The sequence below is a fragment of the Miscanthus floridulus genome, chromosome 17 (genome assembly GCF_019320115.1).
Source record: "Miscanthus floridulus cultivar M001 chromosome 17, ASM1932011v1, whole genome shotgun sequence".
Taxonomy (NCBI): Eukaryota; Viridiplantae; Streptophyta; class Magnoliopsida; order Poales; family Poaceae; genus Miscanthus; species Miscanthus floridulus.
Window position 1 is genome coordinate 76,130,831 of NC_089596.1, and position 17,905 is coordinate 76,148,735.

General features: G+C 42.5%; 1 long non-coding RNA gene and 1 pseudogene across 1 annotated transcript; one reads left to right on the plus strand and one right to left on the minus strand.

Moving 5' to 3' along the window:
- The first annotated feature begins 1,426 nt into the window (after positions 1-1,426).
- Positions 1,427-3,284, plus strand: LOC136519005 (uncharacterized). Its single transcript, XR_010774671.1, has 6 exons — positions 1,427-1,631; positions 1,883-2,239; positions 2,313-2,348; positions 2,434-2,496; positions 2,576-2,893; positions 2,973-3,284. It is a non-coding gene; the product is annotated as an uncharacterized lncRNA (long non-coding RNA).
- Positions 3,285-5,118: 1,834 nt separating this feature from the next.
- LOC136514794 (histone H3.2-like) lies at positions 5,119-5,529 on the minus strand (annotated as a pseudogene).
- Positions 5,530-17,905: the final 12,376 nt, after the last annotated feature.

Consider the following 17,905-nt stretch of genomic DNA (forward strand, 5'->3'; position numbering starts at 1 on the left):
CCCATTCACCACCCCCACTAGTCATCCATTTTCGGCCCTTCATACTCATCCAGAGTTATCTAATTCAGTATCATGTATATTTCCGATCCGAACAAAAGTACTGCCTTGGTCTACAAATATGGATTTTTTATTTTTAACACTTTTTTAAAACTTTTTTTAATTCTAACACTATTTTTTATCTAACATTTTTTGTCGTGCCTATTGCCACGGTGCGGGAAAACAACTCTGCCGTGCCATGCATGGCGGCGCGGCAGTGGCGATGACGTGGCACTTCCCTGGACCATGGCCGCTGACGTGGCAGGAGCTGCCGCACCAATGCACGGCCCACGGACGCTGGCAAAGCCCAACACAGGACCGCGGCCCGGCCTCCCTCTCCTCACTGTCTCTCTGTCACACAAACCGATCAAAGGAGAGACGCGATGGCCGCCGAGGCCAGCGCCCGCGCCACCCACCCGCATCCACCCGCCGTCAGCCTGGTCTAGCGCGCCAGCCGCCGTGAGGACGAGCTCACGCTGCTGTCGTGAGGACGAGCGTCGTCTTGTCGCCATTGGTGGATTTGGCTAGGCCCCAATCTTCCCCTCGTTGTCATGGTACTCTCCTTGTGTATTTGTTTATTGAATTGAAATTGTTGTTACTTAGGGTTAAGATGCAAAATTAGTTTGAATGATTAGTTAGCATAGTTAGTATAGTAAGTTAGTACAATAAGTAAAGTTAGTATAGTAGTAAGTATAGTTAGTAAAGTTAGTTAGTTTAGTTAGTATAGGTAGTATACTAAGTTAGTATAGTTAGTAAAGTTAGTTAGTTTAGTTAGTACAGTTAGTGAGTCTAGTTAGTTATTGTATTTAGTATAATTAGTTATTGTAGTTAGTCTTGTATAGGTGTTAATATTAGATTAGTTAGTATAGTTATAGTTAGTATATGTATTAATATTACTATGGACAGTACGTACGACGATTTCGATGACTTGATGAAGTTTCTTAAAATGCTTTTATAGATGGGGGATCATCATCCGCAGTATAGGTGTTAATATTAGATTAGTTACTCTTAATGTTTGTTCTAACATATCCATGTAAAATTTGAACCAGGATGGAGGATCATCATCCTGCAGTACCCCATTCTTGAGGTGCACTATGACAAGGACCACCGAGCCAAGCACCTGTCGGAGCTTCAGGAGGACTTGGTATCTCTTAGACTACGCACGCACCGGTCGCACCGCTAGGACAAGCGATACCGGTCCGTACATACAGCGTGCCTGGCTTCCTTGAGATCATCCAGGGTCTTCAACACTAGGCTATCGATCCTCAACCCTAGCACTTCTCACTGCTGCTAGTCGATATGTATGATTTGATACACGTTTGGTGAAGTACAAAACATTGATTTGTCTCATTGTTTGAATTTAAAAACTTCTTGTATTGAATTAAAAAACCCCACAGGTGGAGGCTAGAGACCCACACCTTCCACCTTCCTTGCGGTGAGATGACTATCATGATGCAGGACATGAAGATGATTCTGTGTCTGCAGTTGGGGGGTCTTCCAGTGACTGGGATCCTTGATAACGATCATTGGATGGACTTGGTGGAGCAGTTCTATGGTAGAAGATCACCCGAGGACGAGGATGCTAAGAGAGCAAAGTAAGAATTTCTACTGTTCCAAACATTTACCATTTTGACACCAGCACATGCAAGTCTTTGGTTGGTCTCTTATATCACAAATATATGTTATGGTCTAAGTCTGTCAGTTGATCTACATATTCTACAAATTATTTTGCTATTTAAATGGAGGGTGTAGTTACATAACTTTTATGATACGTATTGTCTTTGTCTAATTTAATGTTTATTTTTGTTCCCTCAGCTCTCATGTAATTGTCCTTCAAAAATTTCAGGAAAAGATCCGGTGTTAGTTCGATCTGGATAACGGAAAACTTTGGGGCGCCGCTGCACCCAGACACTCTAGAGTAGGAGATTCGAGAGGTATGTTAGGGTGTGGCTATGGCACTTCTTAGGCGCCTTCCTGTTCCCCGACGCATCGGGTAACACCATCAGCTGGGCCTTCCTCAACATACTGAGCTAGCCATGGGAGAATATATGAGCGTACAGCCGGGGCAGCGTGGTCCTAGCATGGATCTATCAGTCAACTCTATGTTGCCTGCCGACGCAGTACAGGAGGTTGTTCCCACCTACTACAGGTTTGGTGTTGGGAGTGATGACCAATTGGGAGGCCCGTTGTTCACGGTTTACCTGTAAGTGCATCGATTTTTTATTTTCCTTAAACTTGATGCCACACTTGTGACCTGACTATCATATTCAATGCAGGCACAGCTTGAGAGAGCCTCGCTATAGAGATACGTGGTAAGAAATTTAAATTTTAATACAACTGTACGTCGGCATTCTTATGAATTGTAGTGATACGAACTTACCTTGATTGTGTATGCAGGCAACACATTTGACAAGTCTGTCCAACGAAGAGTCGCACGGCATTCTACACGTCTTCGTCGATGTATATTCTATTCTCAAAGCTAGGATAGTGGTTAAATGGTTTCCATGACTCATTCATCCATGTTTTCTTTTTTTTGCAGAAAGTGAGAAGGAGCTGCAAGAAGCTGGCACAGAAGCTCAGCTGCATGGATACTCCATGGGAGATGCCCTATGACCCGGACCTGTCTAGTTCCTTACGCTCGAGCACTATGCCGACACGAGCAGGTTCCTCCGACATGACGGCTACTGGGACCTTTTATATTCGTACTCCCGGCAATGCAGGCAAGGGTCCTGCGGAGCACGACGTTGAGGAGGACGAGGATGAGGAAGACGAGGACGAGGACGAGGAGGAGGGCTACGATGAGATTGGGATGTGTCAGCTTGGTGATGCACCATTTCCTATACAGTTCGACGAACAGGTACTTGAAACAACCCTTCGCCATATATGTCACAATTACTTAAATATTGTAAGTAACAATGCCTATATTGTAATTGCAGGGTCCTAGTTACACTCAGCAGTACCGCCAGCGAAACCGTACCGACGTTGGGTTCACCCCTAACGTGTTGCCTTCACGTCCGAAGAGCCAACGACGCCCGCGATACCCATATACTCCTAGGTCGTAGGAGTTCTTTAGGATAACATGGTGCACTTATACTCGGATACCCATATACTAATGGAACATGTAGTATGTCAAGTAATGTCGAACTTATGTATTGATGAACTTGTGTCGTAGTTATGACTTGCTGAACTTATGTCGAACAGAGGTATTGTCGAACTTGCGATGAAGTTAGTATTGTTGAACTTGTGTATTGATTGTCTCGTGCACTTAACCTTCCTACTATCCTATTCGTTAAACCGACACGACGAAATAACTTGGCTCATGTGAGAACATAACATAAGTGCCTTGTTCCATTTGTCGCCGCTTTGACCGCCGCACCATGGCTGGGGGCGCGGTAGCTCCTGCCACGTCAGCGGCCATGGCCCGGGGAAGTGCCACGTCATCGCCGCTGCCGCGCCACCATGCATGACGCGGCAGAGTTATTTTCCCGCGCCGTGGCAATAGGCGCGGCCAAAAGTGTTAGATTTGAAGAAGAAAAAACAGTGTTAGAATTAAAAATAGTTTAAAAAAGTGTTAAAAAATCCTACACATAAGCAAATCAAATGAGTAAAACTAGACACTTTCTTAAACAGACAAAGGGATGGTTATGTGCATTTTGATGGAATTTGATATATAAACGAAGAATAAAAGCTTCATTTTATGATTGAAGGATTAAATGGAGTACTCTAACATATATTGCTGCATAGGACATACATGCTTTCGTGCCACTGCAAGGAAAATACACACTTAACCTCCAAAGCAAATAAAGAACGTCCCAGGATGTGAGACATTATGTGCAAACTGGACCGGAAACATTATTTCGAAACGAGGTTCCACACATTCCTGTCCACTCAACGTTCAAGTGCCTCAGCTAGCATCTCGCTCTTGATATTTTAGCTATCCAAAGATAAATTAAGAAATTCTAAAAAAAAGATAAATTAAGAAAGAAATCATGTCATAGCGGAAAGGAACACAAATTGCATGAATAATTTCCAACAAGCAATTGCAGTATTTAAACAGTCAGAGCCTAGGGCGTTCCTCACACTTATAAAGAAGCCTTAAGCACAAACAACAGATCAGCAGCTAAAGGAACTGCCGAGTGCCAACCAAGGTTTGTTGAGATCAGCAGTGGCTTCGATTTGAAATGGATTTAACCTGACAGAATCTATTAATCACTTGGCCTAAAAATATGAAACAATTTCACATAGGCTGCCTGATACAGGAATACTCAGAACGGTTAAATTAGGGGAAAGTTAATTGAAATCAGAGGCTGTGGCACAAACATAAAGAGGTATTGAAGAGCAAAAATTTAAGATCATGCAGCCACAAAGGGCATGTTCGGCTCGACTTGTTTCGACTTATTCTCTCTCACAGAACATTATTAAATCAGCCAAAACCAGCTGAAACAAACTAGTGTACAGTACTTTTGTCTACCAGCCGAACGTCCAAAGTCTACTACCAAAGATCCAGGAAACATTTACTAACACATCTCCACTACGCAAACAGCACAAAGTACCTCCAACATTGCACATCTAAAGTTCTAAACATGGCACAAATGAGAAAATGTGATCCTTTTGACCATTTACATCAAATAGGGCATCCTTATGGCTGGAAGTTCATGACCTTGACAGTTACAATATCAGGAACCAGTACCTCTAATTTTAACATTTTAACATTAACTTGAAATTTAACACCCCCAAACTGAAAAATTAACAAAAACCAGCAACACACGATTCAACCTGTAAATACTGAGCACTTGCAAATGCAATATCAGATATCATAATTAACCAAGACCATTCACTGAAATTAAATACACACGCACAAAGGCCCAAACAAACAGGTTAAGATAACCAATTTTTCCATTGCTGGTGAAAATGAGATAGTAACATCAGACACCTCATCAGGACATCACAAACAAGTTAAACCACTACCTCACCATGCCACCACGAGTCCACGACATAACACATACTACTAGAAAGCACATCTCTACATATCAGAAGATGAGGGAGGCACTACGAATGACGACGGACCATGACATCTAGCCTCTAGGCCCTCTCGCCATGGATGCGACGCGCAAGCTGGATGTCCTTGGGCATGATGGTGACGCACTTGGCGTGGATGGCGCAGAGGTTGGTGTCCTCGAAAAGCCCGACGAGGTAGGCCTCGGCGGCCTCCTACAGCGTGGAGACGACGGAGCTCTGGAAGCGGAGGTCGGTCTTGAAGTCCTGCGCGATCTCCCGCACGAGCCGCTGGAAGGGGAGCTTGTGGATCAGCAGCTCCATGCTCTTCTGGTACTTGTGGATCTCGCGGAGCGCGATGGTGCCGGGGCGGAAGCGGTGGGGCTTCTTCACGCCGCCAGTCGCCGGGGCCAACTTGCGCGCCGCCTTGGTCGCCAGCTGCTTGCGGGGCGCCTTGCCGCCGGTGGACTTCCTCGCCGTCTGCTTCGTGCGGGCCATCGGGAGCGGGGGCTAGGGTTTGCTGCGGGGGCGGGGAGCGGAGGGCGCGAAGTTGCAAAGGTTTCGGGGATTGAAGTGAGTACAGAGTGCAGAGGGGGGAGGTGTTTATGTAAGCGGCAGGTGGGTGGCAGGCTGGGAAAATTTTGTGTTTTCGGCGGCGGCGGCCGGCGGGTTTCGTTTTCGGGAGGAGCAGGGCCGGTTTGGAGCGTTGGATCTGTGGCAGATGGATGGTTGCCATTGCGTTTGGTGGGAGGCACGCGGATCGTGGGTGGGAATTTCCTTCGTTCTGATTGGCTGTGGTAGCGCGAAGGGAGGCGTCCGACTTGGGCCGTTGGACGTGGGTCAGACCTTCGTTCTTATAGTTTGGCAGCCCAATTTTTTTATATGGAGCAGTTTTTCTAGTGCTGAAACTATTTAAAAATAATAATCGATAAAAATAGCTCTAATAATAGTTTTGTAACAAGCTATGTTAAATTTGTGAGAAAGAACCAGTTCGTTACTGATAATCATTCAAAAAAATTGTGTGATATTTCGTATATTTACTTTCATCTCTATCTCTACCTAAAAAGGTTTCTTCTCCGTCAATGGTTGAAGGCTCCTTCAGGATTCACATCAAATATTCGGATTCAAACACAAATCCTACAAGGATAGCCTTGGAGCTCCAATCCACTTATAATTAATATAAGACAGAAAAGGGAGAAATTGTTTTTTCATCCGTTTCTAGAACCCCTCTTCATGATTCACATCAAAACCTTGGACAAAAACTCGACAAAGTGCACATCTATTTCTATTTTGATTCAATCGCAAGAACCTTGGAGCTCCACATATGACACTATCTATATGTTTAGTTGAGGACAAAATAGGTCAATACTATTTTACATAGGGTTTGGTCCAAGAGGATGTGGATGGATCCATCCCCATGTGAATAATGGCAAAATGTATAGGGTGAGCTCATCCCTCCAAATCGAGTGGATAATCCCTGCTTCACGCTGTGTCCTCTGACTTCGAGATGTGCGGGTTGCAGATGACATGGAGAGGACATGGGAGGGCAACATCGCCAAGCTTAGACACGAACTTCGGGTGACACTAGTGAGGGCGGTGCCAGCAAGCTTTGTCTTGGGCTTGAGCGACGAGTGTGTCTAACACCAACAACCTTGAGCCTGAGTTACGTGGGGTCTAGGGCGGATGCGATGGCACAGGAGACCTCAAGCTCCAGTAGATAATGGCGATAGTGATATGCGGGAGATTTGGAGCTCCCCACACCACACATGGGTTGATGAGGGTGACTTTGGCACAAGTGAGGCATGTGTTCGTGCAAACGAGGGCTAAGGTTGGGGCGGCGGTAAGTGTTGATCGAAGCATTGACATAGGATGTGGACGATGCAGGCAAGGGCTAGCGACGTTGTAGCAGGGGAAAAAAAGAGGAGAGGAAGGTGATGTACTTGAAAGTCTCTCCAGTAGGGCCTACTATGACAGATGGCACCCACAATAGTGTAACTGAGAATGTTAAAACTGTCATCCCTCTATTGCACTCAATCACCTCAGCCAAAACAGAAATAAAGATCATTTCATCCAAACACTAACAAGGGCGGTCCCATCTAGAGAAAAACAAGAATGATCCCATCCTGTACCACCTTGTCCCTAAACCAAACCTATGCTATATGTACATGCATTGAGATATATCTCATTTGAAAGCAAAGACAAACATGAGGTCAACTGACATATAAGTCTTGATTTTCAAACCACGACTCCCAAGCTACAAAACTAATAAGGTGCCTAGGGCTCTATCCAGCATGCTACCACTGGTTTGTGAGCATCTATAACAAGAAGGTGTTGGAGAAGTTATGTGAACGCACCAGCCCATAGGTCGTCGCCAAGGCACAAGATCACAACAGGGATGGTTAGGCGTGTGGTGAAGGCCACAACGATGCCATGAACCTTTGTGTTGTGGTCATTTATGAGGCAAGTTGCCACTCTGGTTTGTCAGTGAGTGCTTTATGGCTTATAGACAAGAACATTGTAACATACAAGATGAGTTGAGTCTATCATCGTTTCGGAGTTCGTTTGTGAGCCATGACTTTGGTAGTTACTCACATAAAGGTTGAGACATAGATGACAGTCCTATGTGACCTGCTTTGGATGGCGGCTAGGACGCAAACATAGTTCATAGACCTAGATGAGCAAAAAAGAGTTCATGAACCCAAGTGCGAAGAGGGAGGAAAGTTTAAAGACCCACATCGCCATTCATTATATATATATATATATATATATATATATATATATATATATATATATATATATATATATATATATATATATATTATCCTTACCTTTCCTATTTCTTCTTCCTATGCCCATCTTCACAGCATCATCCTCGTGCAAATGATTGCTCCTCCACACCCGATGGCCATGCCTCCTCCTCCTCGATGGGCATGTTTCCTCCTCGGCCAGCCACGTCTCCTCGCTAGCCAGACTTGCCTCCTCCTCGCCCATGGCAAACCTTCCACTCTGAGGCATGGGTGGAGATCTCCCTCATGGATCATGTTGTGTCACAATGGCGGCCACGCCCGTGCTGTCATGCTGTTGCGTAGGCGTGCGATTGTAGTTCTGCTCCACCGTGTCAACAAGCGTGCCATGTGCTCCCTCGTCTAGGCCATGTTCCTTGAACTACTTCAGCAGTACTTTTCAATGAACAAACAATATTTTCCTCTCACAATAAATCAGCATAAGCATCAGCATAGGCCAAAGTAACAGTAGTAGTGACTCTGATTCCTAAAGATGAGTCATATTACTATAGCAGGAAACAATAGCCTCCATGGCCTTGGAGCAAAGGAGGAGAAAGACTGAAAAAATTAAGAAAGGGTAGATCCCGCATAGTCTAGAAAGACACACCTATCGACTCTCACAATGTCTCAAGATGTTATTTTCTCTCTCTTCATTCCCGTTCCTACATACGTAGTAGCTCCTTATAGATAGGCCTATTCGCCTGGTGCCCTAGTAAAGGCATCCATAATCTGTCATCCCTTGTTAGGATGCAGAGAACAAGAGACAAGCGAGAGGGATGCAAATGATCTCTGGTTGTATTCCTAATGAACAATGTGTACATATATATACAGGGCCCATGTGGGCGGTTACAAGTGTGAAAGAAAGAGGAGGGTAAAAAGACACCCCTTAGAATAATCCCTAATTGAGCACTAAATAATATTTCTCAACACTCCCCCTTGATCAATTAGGTCCTTGTAGTCTTTATTGTTCATCTATTATGCATCTTTATGAATCTTTGGAAACCCCTGTGGGAAAAACTAAAGTAATACCAGTATACCCGACAAAACTCCTTAAAACCTAGTGGGAAAAATAAGGAGAAACACCATGATATACAATCACCAATGTTATTAGACCCTTTGAGATAAACCCAAAGCCTTAGTCTAAAAATACCTTGACCATAGGGTCAATATGCTTCAAATATCATCTTCAAAAAATCCCGGTGGGGAAAACTAGATGATATAGCATATATCTTTGTGTTGACATTGCCTCATCAAAAACTTTATATAAGAAAACCTTCTCGATATCCTAGCATCAACATTTAGGTGCACCTCTGAGCTAGGTTTGTAGATGACATCCATCCACTGGGTAATAACCAATATTTACCCACAAGGTATCGCCAACCATAGGTTGACTTGCATTTACTTATTATTAGAAGGAAAACCTTCTATTGCTAGCATGAATAATCCTGCTTTATGGCCATACTTCTCCCCCGCTTATTTACAATTAGAAGTTGAGTGGGTTTACTTGGCACCACCACTCTTTATGGCACATACTTGCAACGGATTAAAAAGTTTATAAGACACCTTAGTAATCAGTAAATGCATTTGACAGTTTATTTGTAATATTATGCAAATCAACGATTCTTTGAACTCAACATTTAATATGTAATCCTGAGTTTGAAATGCCTTATGCATTCCAAATAATTTCCTAGCGTTATGTATGGTACATCAAATCTCCCCTGTAATGCCTAAAAATGCTCATTATCAAAATAAAACCATCATATGGGTTGTAAATAGATCCTCCATAAGAGATCTAAATACTTAACAATCGATGGAGATTGAAATCTCACATTGATCCCTAGTTTCCTGTGTGTACCTATCAATGTATATGTTGTGGTGGTGAGATTGGTACGCATAAAATGTACTCAATCTTACGCAAATAGAAAATCTTCTTGGATTCCCACGTACTAAATGGATATGGGAGATATGCAGTTAATCTCAAATCAGGAGTGTGTAAATCTACCTAACCCCAACACGAAGTTGGCAAATAGCAATTCGCTAGCAATGGTCCTCTATGACCTTGGTGTCATACTCATATATTCCCTTTATCCTTTTGGATATGTAACTAAATTATTGTTATACCAAACAATCATCAGTGTAGGTACATAAATTCAGTAGTGTTCAGGATAATGAGCTCACAACAAGAGCCATTATTTACCAAATGCATGGTTGAGTGTGGATACTTTCACACACTCTAGATCATCTTATAGATGTATCTTTACAACCTTGAAATGCCTAAACTGTTCATATAATCTTTGTATCAGACCCATACATATTCTCTTGAATATGATCAAGGAATCTAAGACACTTAATCTGATTTTAAGATAAAAGGCTCTTAAAATCTATTTCCCTTGTGACACTTATCGTATCCACACTTTGGGAAAATCTTGATCAAAAGAATTGCCAATAATTTTTCACCTCATCCCATATGATGGCCAAGTTGTTAATTCCAAATCCAGAATGCATCAACAGTGTGAAAAATTATCTTACACGGCAACATGTTGTACGGGGATGGTTGTATGCATAAAACAACCAAAATGAGACTTATCTCATTACTTATATGCCATATCCAATGTTGTCCTTTTGTGTTCATATACGAAAACACATTTGGATATCTCTATAATTTAGTAAGATACGAGTTAAATTAGAACATAATTAAATATCCTCAATTACTAACTCAGTATCCATAGGAAGAATGATGGTGGCGAAATAGGCCAAACTATCATTGCATTGCATTAGCGATGGTCAAAATATTCCATCTTCTTGTCATAAGAACCAGAAATATTTTGCTTCCCTAATTATAGAGTTTGTGGTACAAATATCCACTAGGCATGTATCGTTCCCACATTGGAATGATTCCCATACAATCTATATATGACAAGAGTTTAATGAGATTCTCGTCTAATATATAGAAATCCATAAATATTGCCGAGTATCAAATACACCGATATGATACCCACAATACTTATGCGTTGACAACACAAGTATTACAACATCTTCAATGGACATTATCACATATTATCAACAAATCATGAGATTATACCAAATCTCAAAACAAATCATTCGACACATATTCGATGATCATGTTATCCATCTATGTGATGTTCTCTTTATGAGAAAAGGAGAAGTGTTGTTATGTGATCCCATAAGATCCAGCATAGACAACCAACCTACTATGTAGCTTTAGATTTTAAGATTGAAGGACCTTTCATATCTTATTTCTGTAGCTCATGTTTCATCCCTTATAGAATGTTGATACAGATCAACTACAAATTTAAGAGTATGACATTGTTTAGTGCTATGCTAAACACAACCACATATATGACATTACTCTTTGTCATTCTTGGGTTCACATTGCCATCACTCATATTGCACATTAGGCCTTTTGCTTTCACTAGTGGAAGCAAATTATATGAACAATATGATCGTAGTCTTCAATAGTTTGAAAATCTAGAGACATAATCCACTCATGATTAGTCTCAAGCTATATGAGTTTATTTATTGTTCATAAAACTCCTAAAAGAGTGAGCCACGAAGAATGTGCATTTCTTTCCACAAGATAATCTTATCGATGATCTTTATGGACATAGTACCTTAACTATAGTAAGACACAATTTCCTTTGATCTATAACAACCAACCCCTAATTGAGGTTCATTAAATTGTTCTATTAGTCCATGGGATAAAACCAATATTAATGTCCATTGTCCATGTGGGATATTGATGCCATCAAGAGCGATTTCATCAGACTCCTCTGAAGTCAGTATCCTCAACATGTGACAAACCATTGATTTAATTAATTTACGCCCAAGTGAAAGGTCCTAATATGGCTAGAGGGGGGTGAATAGCCTATTTAAAAATCTACAAACCAACTAGAGCAATTTGATTAGTATGACAAATAGCGGAAAGCAAACTTGCTCTAGCTCTACAAGGGTTGCAAGCCACCTATCTAACAATTCTAGTTGTTATGATCACTAGGCACACAATCTACTAGGTCACTACTCACTAAGAGCTCTTACAATTGCTACACTAAAGAGCTCCACTAGATGAACTTAATCTACAAAGCAAGCTCTCAATTCTAGCTACACTAAAGAGCTCACTATAGCTAGTTTGCAGGAATATAAATGAGTGAGATGATTATACTGCCACGTAGAGGAGTAAACCAATCACAAGATGAATACTTAATCAATTACTGGGAGAATACCAAAGGACAAAAGACAACCAATTTTCTCTCGAGGTTCACATGCTTACCAACACGCTACATCCCCGTTGTGTTGACCAACACTTGGTGGTTCGGCGGCTAAGAGGTGTTGCACGAACCTCGTCCACACAATTAGACATCGCAAGAACCTACCCACAAGTGAGGTAACTCAATGACATGAGCAATCCACTAGGGTTACCTTTCGGCACTCTACCGGAGAAGGTACAAGTCCCATCACAATCACTGGAGATGGTCACGAACAATCACCAACTCGTGACAATCCTCCTCCGCTGCTCCAAGCCATCTAGGTGGTGGCAACCACCAAGAGCAACAAGCAAATACTACAGCGAAACACAAACACCAAGTGCCTCTAGATGCAATCACTCAAGCAATGCACTTGGATTCTCTCCCAATCTCACAAAGATGATGAATCAATGATGGAGATGAGTGGGAGGGCTTTGCCTAAGCTCACAAGGTTGATATGTCAATGTAAATAGCCAAGAGAGTGAGCTCGAGCCAGCCATAGGGCTTAAATAGAAGCCACCATGAAATAGAGTCGTTGGATCCTTAGTCTACTGAAAATCGGGGCAACCGAACACGTCGATCAGATCGACCGAACGTTGGACCCCAGCTTCCGGTCGCGCGATGCATGCCATGTGGCACCTGCTTCAAATGCTGATCGCCCGATCTCAATGGTCATCAGTATATTTAAGTTGTGACCGGACGCACTGCTTCAAAGTGATCGGACGCAGGACCTCAGCGTCCGATCGTTTCTAGTAAGGTTCCATTCGTGACCAGACGCATCCGGTTGATAACGATCGAACATAAGACCCCAATGTCCAGTCACTTCCAGTAAGCATCCAGAGACATTTTTTCATGATCGGACGTGTCCGGTCAGTCACCCTCTTCTCTGTGCGTTGCCATGTCAGTAGGACCGGACGCACCCTATCAGCGTCCGGTCTCGAAGTGACCTAGCATCCGGTCAAAGACCGATGCCAGCGTCTTTCACTGCTTCCACTGACCGGACGCTTTGGTCCAGTTGAGGCCAGCGTCTGCTGCACTCTGTGAAAACCTGTCTTTTCTGTACAGGGCGCCGATGGCACCGTCGGACTATCCGCACTCTACGGGCGGACACTCCACCAGTGAAGTTTCTTACCCTTGCTTCCAAGTGCTAAACACAATGTGTATCACCTTTGTGCATGTGTGTTAGTATAGTTTCACAAACATTTTCAAGGGTGTTAGCACTCCACTAGATCCTAAATGCATATGCAATGAGTTAGAGCATCTAGTGATACTTTGATAACCGCATTTCGATACAAGTTTTACCCCTCTTAATAGTATGACTATCGATCCTAAATGTGATCACACTTTCTAAGTGTCTCGATCACTAAACTGAAACGCTCCTATCAATTTCACCTTTGCCTTTACCTTTTTGTTTTTCTTTCCTCTTTTCCAAGTCCAAGCATATGATCATCACCATGCCATCACCATCATCATCATGTCATGATCTTCATTTGCTTCACCACTTGAAATATGCCACCTATCTTATAATCACTTTGATAAACTAGGTTAGCACTTAGGGTTTCATCAATTTACCAAAACCAAACTAGACCTTTCACCAAAGTAAATTAAAAATCACTATGGTGATGTTTATAATCTCTAATGCAAAATTTAGGAGGTTCTATATATTTGTCACTTTGTTTTGGATTGTTGGAGATAGTCAACAAAACTGTTAACTTTTCAACAATTAGAGGTAATCACAAGATGTATAGACCTCATGAACAATCATTATTAATATTGACACACACATTATAGATAATCTCTATGTTCGAAACATAAAGTAGATCTCTCAGTAGTAGGCAAATAAATTGCTGTTATAGGCACGATCTCTGGGCTGATATATTCGTAGGAATATACCGCAGCCAATGCCTAAGACTCTACTACCTGTGTATAGCCTTTAATAATGAATGATGGTAGCCACCATAAAAGTGTACCATTCTAATATTTTCAAAACACTTATTTGGGACAACACAATGTAGGTAATCATCAAGTTTAAATAAACATGATGTAGACCTCTCAGTAATGGGTGAATACTCACTGCCATAGGCACGGTCTCTGGGCCAAATAATTCAAGATGAATTAAGCGCAACCAATGCCTAGGACCCCATTACTTATGTTAGAATCCCAAATGTATCCAAGATATGAATATAACAACTTTACATAATCCATCATTAATTAAGAAACACTTAATTAAGAGGATCTACCGTTGTTAAAATACAATTTATGGAAAATTTGATAAATTAACAAGATCAACAAAGTACAGGAATAAACACTCTACTGTATCGATACTGTTAAAACAGGAAAACTTACTGAGCACATAGTGCTATAGTGGGCTAGTAGCATAACTATGCAAAATCCCATAGGATCAAAGCAAAAATTCGCTTCCTATGTTAGCCTCGATAGCAAAAATGGTTTGGCTACCATTTTGCCTTTTCAAATTAGGCACATATGAGCCTAAATCATCTATCCTTAATTATTAATTAATTAAAATGATCCGATTTTGTTACAACCAAAATTGACTTGCCAATCAACAAAATCGACGAACTATGTATGCTTAGACATATATAATTTTCTGGTCTAAAAACAAAATAATGTATAGGAGTAAAAACTCTACTGCATACTGATACTGTTAGAGTTCATGACTAACACAGAAAATTATAGACGCCAAAAAACATGTCTAAACATTATCATAGTAAATCATCTGCAATAGAATAATCTATCATGATGTAATTTCTAAGAATTCATGTCTCGAAAAATTGCCTATTTACACAAGGTAAATATTGTGCATCATAATTATTTAAACCAAATGTCTAAATCGAGCATTTATATAAGGTATAAAAGCAATATATATTGCAGTGATACATGCAGGGCGAAACATAAAACCGGAAATACTTGAATAATCTACATACATTATTATGCAGTTGACATAAACAATGAGGTGCGTTTGTGCAAATCGGCACAAGACCTTATCCCTTGGCAACGCACGTACGGTTCCTAGAGCACCAGGCCGCCTCCGTGGTCCGTTCATCGGGGAAAAGGCGTCCGCTGGGGGTTCGCGCCCCCCCCCCCCCCCCCCCCCCCCCCCCCCCCCCCCACCCCACACACACACACACACACACACCCGCTCGGTCCATCGCCGGAGCCACGGAGGCCTGCAGGGCCGCTGGTCGCCGGCGCTAGAGGCCGCGAGGAGCGGAGGTCGCGGAGGCCGTCGTCACCGGTCGTGGACCCCAGGACGCGCGGGAGGCCATCTTCGGGCCGCTTCGGGGGTTATGGGCAGCGGCGCGATGCCACGACACGGAGGCCGCTGGCCGCCGAGTCGCCAGCCGCGGGTGCCGACCACCGACGACGACACGGCACCAGGCTCACGGGCACAGCCACCACTGCCACGACCGGGCGTACGGCTACTGCCGCGGTGCCGTGGTGCGGTGTCGTGTCAGGCTCTGGCCATTGCCGTCGCTCCAAGCCACGACAACCTTCGTGCAGTGCGGATCGGTCCGCTTGCGAAGGACGGCGCAGAAAGGCAACCGCAATGACAAGTGCCGAGCGGTAAATGATGATGGTTTTACCGTGATTCTTCTTCCTCCGAAGATGTTCTTCATGCGAAGGAGACGTCTGGATCCTTGTTTTTGTGCAGAACGCTGATGATTGAGAACTGAGAACGCAGGCGATCTTGCAGCGAGGACCAGCGTGAACTTCTTCGTGCTTGTTCTCTATCTTCGGCGTTGAGTAGCACTGGAATGCAATTTCTCCAGGGATCTGCTTGTAGGCCCACAGAAGAACAACATGCCTTTTCTCGAGTAATGCCAATTTGCGATCGTGATTCACTCGGTGGAGAGCGAAAGTGCGTGATAACGTGTTAGAACGTTGAGAACGAGAGACAAGCGAGAGGGATGCAAATGATGTCCGGTTGTATTCCAACAGCGCGTGTGTGTGAAACGGGGGGTATATTCACTGGAAACTCGAACGGATTCGAAAGTTGAATTCTAAAATTTTGAGTTACTATTCACAGCACTATTTAAATTCGACGTTCACTATTTAAATTCTTGGTTACTATTTAAATTTGGAATATGAATAGTGCGCGAGCACTCATCCGGGAGTTGCTCAACCACTTTACTATTCAAGGTACAGGGCCTCTGCAAATATGGCGTGATGTCGCTTTCACGCGCAATTATTTTATGGATGCTGGATGAGTGGGTGATTAGTGCGATTAGTGAATATGAGTATGCGGATAAATATTTCTCAGGATCTTTTGCAGGCTGGCGAGACCAACAGTTCAGCTGATCGTGCGATTATGCTTGTGACAGTCCTACTCAGTACTCACCGTATGCATCACTAGCTCGCTTCAAAACTAGGCTAACCCGGTCTCCTCCCTCGCTATCCATAGCCACGCACACACAGGACTCAGGCTCTATCGTCTCCCCAGGTAGTTCCACCCGAAGGAAACACTTCTCTACGCACATAGGGTTCTCTACAATCGCCGCTACTAGAGCTAACACGGGAACAACACACGCAGATGTCTCTCCTATAGGGTTCCTAGCATAGAGACATCACCATATATGAACGAGCTTAAAAGAAAGCGGGGATTAAAACAGTAAAGCTTAATTCATTTCCACAGAGCAAGCTTACATATGGTTTTTTCTTTCGGAAAACCCCAAGCACTTAGCACAAACCTTAGGGATTACCTTTCAAGCGCAGGAAGATCACAGGACCTCCTTTATTCTCAAATTTACAAAGGTGGAGTGATACAATGGTAATGGATGATTACTACTAATGGTGGATGATTCTCAGAGTCCTTCTGAGATCATGTCTTCATGGTGTATGTGTGAGTGGGGAGTTGGTGGAGTGGGTGGTGGATGAGAGTGCGATGTCTGAGGCTGGTGATGCTTGGCTCTTGCTTCTTCGGTCGATGCTAGGTTCTTCGATCGATGATGAATGCATGTGCCCGGCTTCTCGCTTTACAGCATGAAGGAAGTGTCCTTCATGCTTATCGTATGAAGGAGGCTTTGAGACGAAGTCTTCAATTATTCTTTCTTATTGTTGTCTGGACAGCTGGACAAAGAATAATTGTCCTGGCTATAGTAGAGTGACTGTATATTCCTTTTATGCTGTCCTCCATCGCGCATGGTCTTATCCTTCTGGATATAGATATTCTTTGGTATGGTCTTCCACGCCCGAATGATTAATGTTGCAAACATCAAATCAAGGACGATGGCATCCATAGCATGGCATGTAGTATTATCTTCCTCTGACCAAATTGTTGATAACACCTTATCAACATAGGGAGTATATTTCTTGTATATATATATATATATATATATATATATATATATATATATATATATATATATATATATATATATATATATATATATAAATGAGTTTATATTGACTCTTCAATATTTTCTTCGTTCACTTCTTCAGGTTGTCATATTTCATGCCAAGACAGCAATTCACGATATTCTTTTCGTAATTGATATTCTTTGCCATAACTAGGCTTTATTAGTTTACCAACTTCTCTTTGTATTATACTATATCTTCCATAGTATTCTCGTAGGAATACTTTTATTATTTTATTTTGATACATCATATAATATTCAGGAGCAAATCTGGTATTTCCTTCTAATTCTTTTGCTTCACTGAAAATTCTCCAATTATCATGATTCGTGTATTTTACGAATAGCTCTTCATAATTTTGCCATGAGTCTAAAGTCCATATAGTAGGAAATTTGTATGATCCCTTTGTGATATATATATATCATGGCATGTTGGTCTTATTGGTTGTGTAAATTT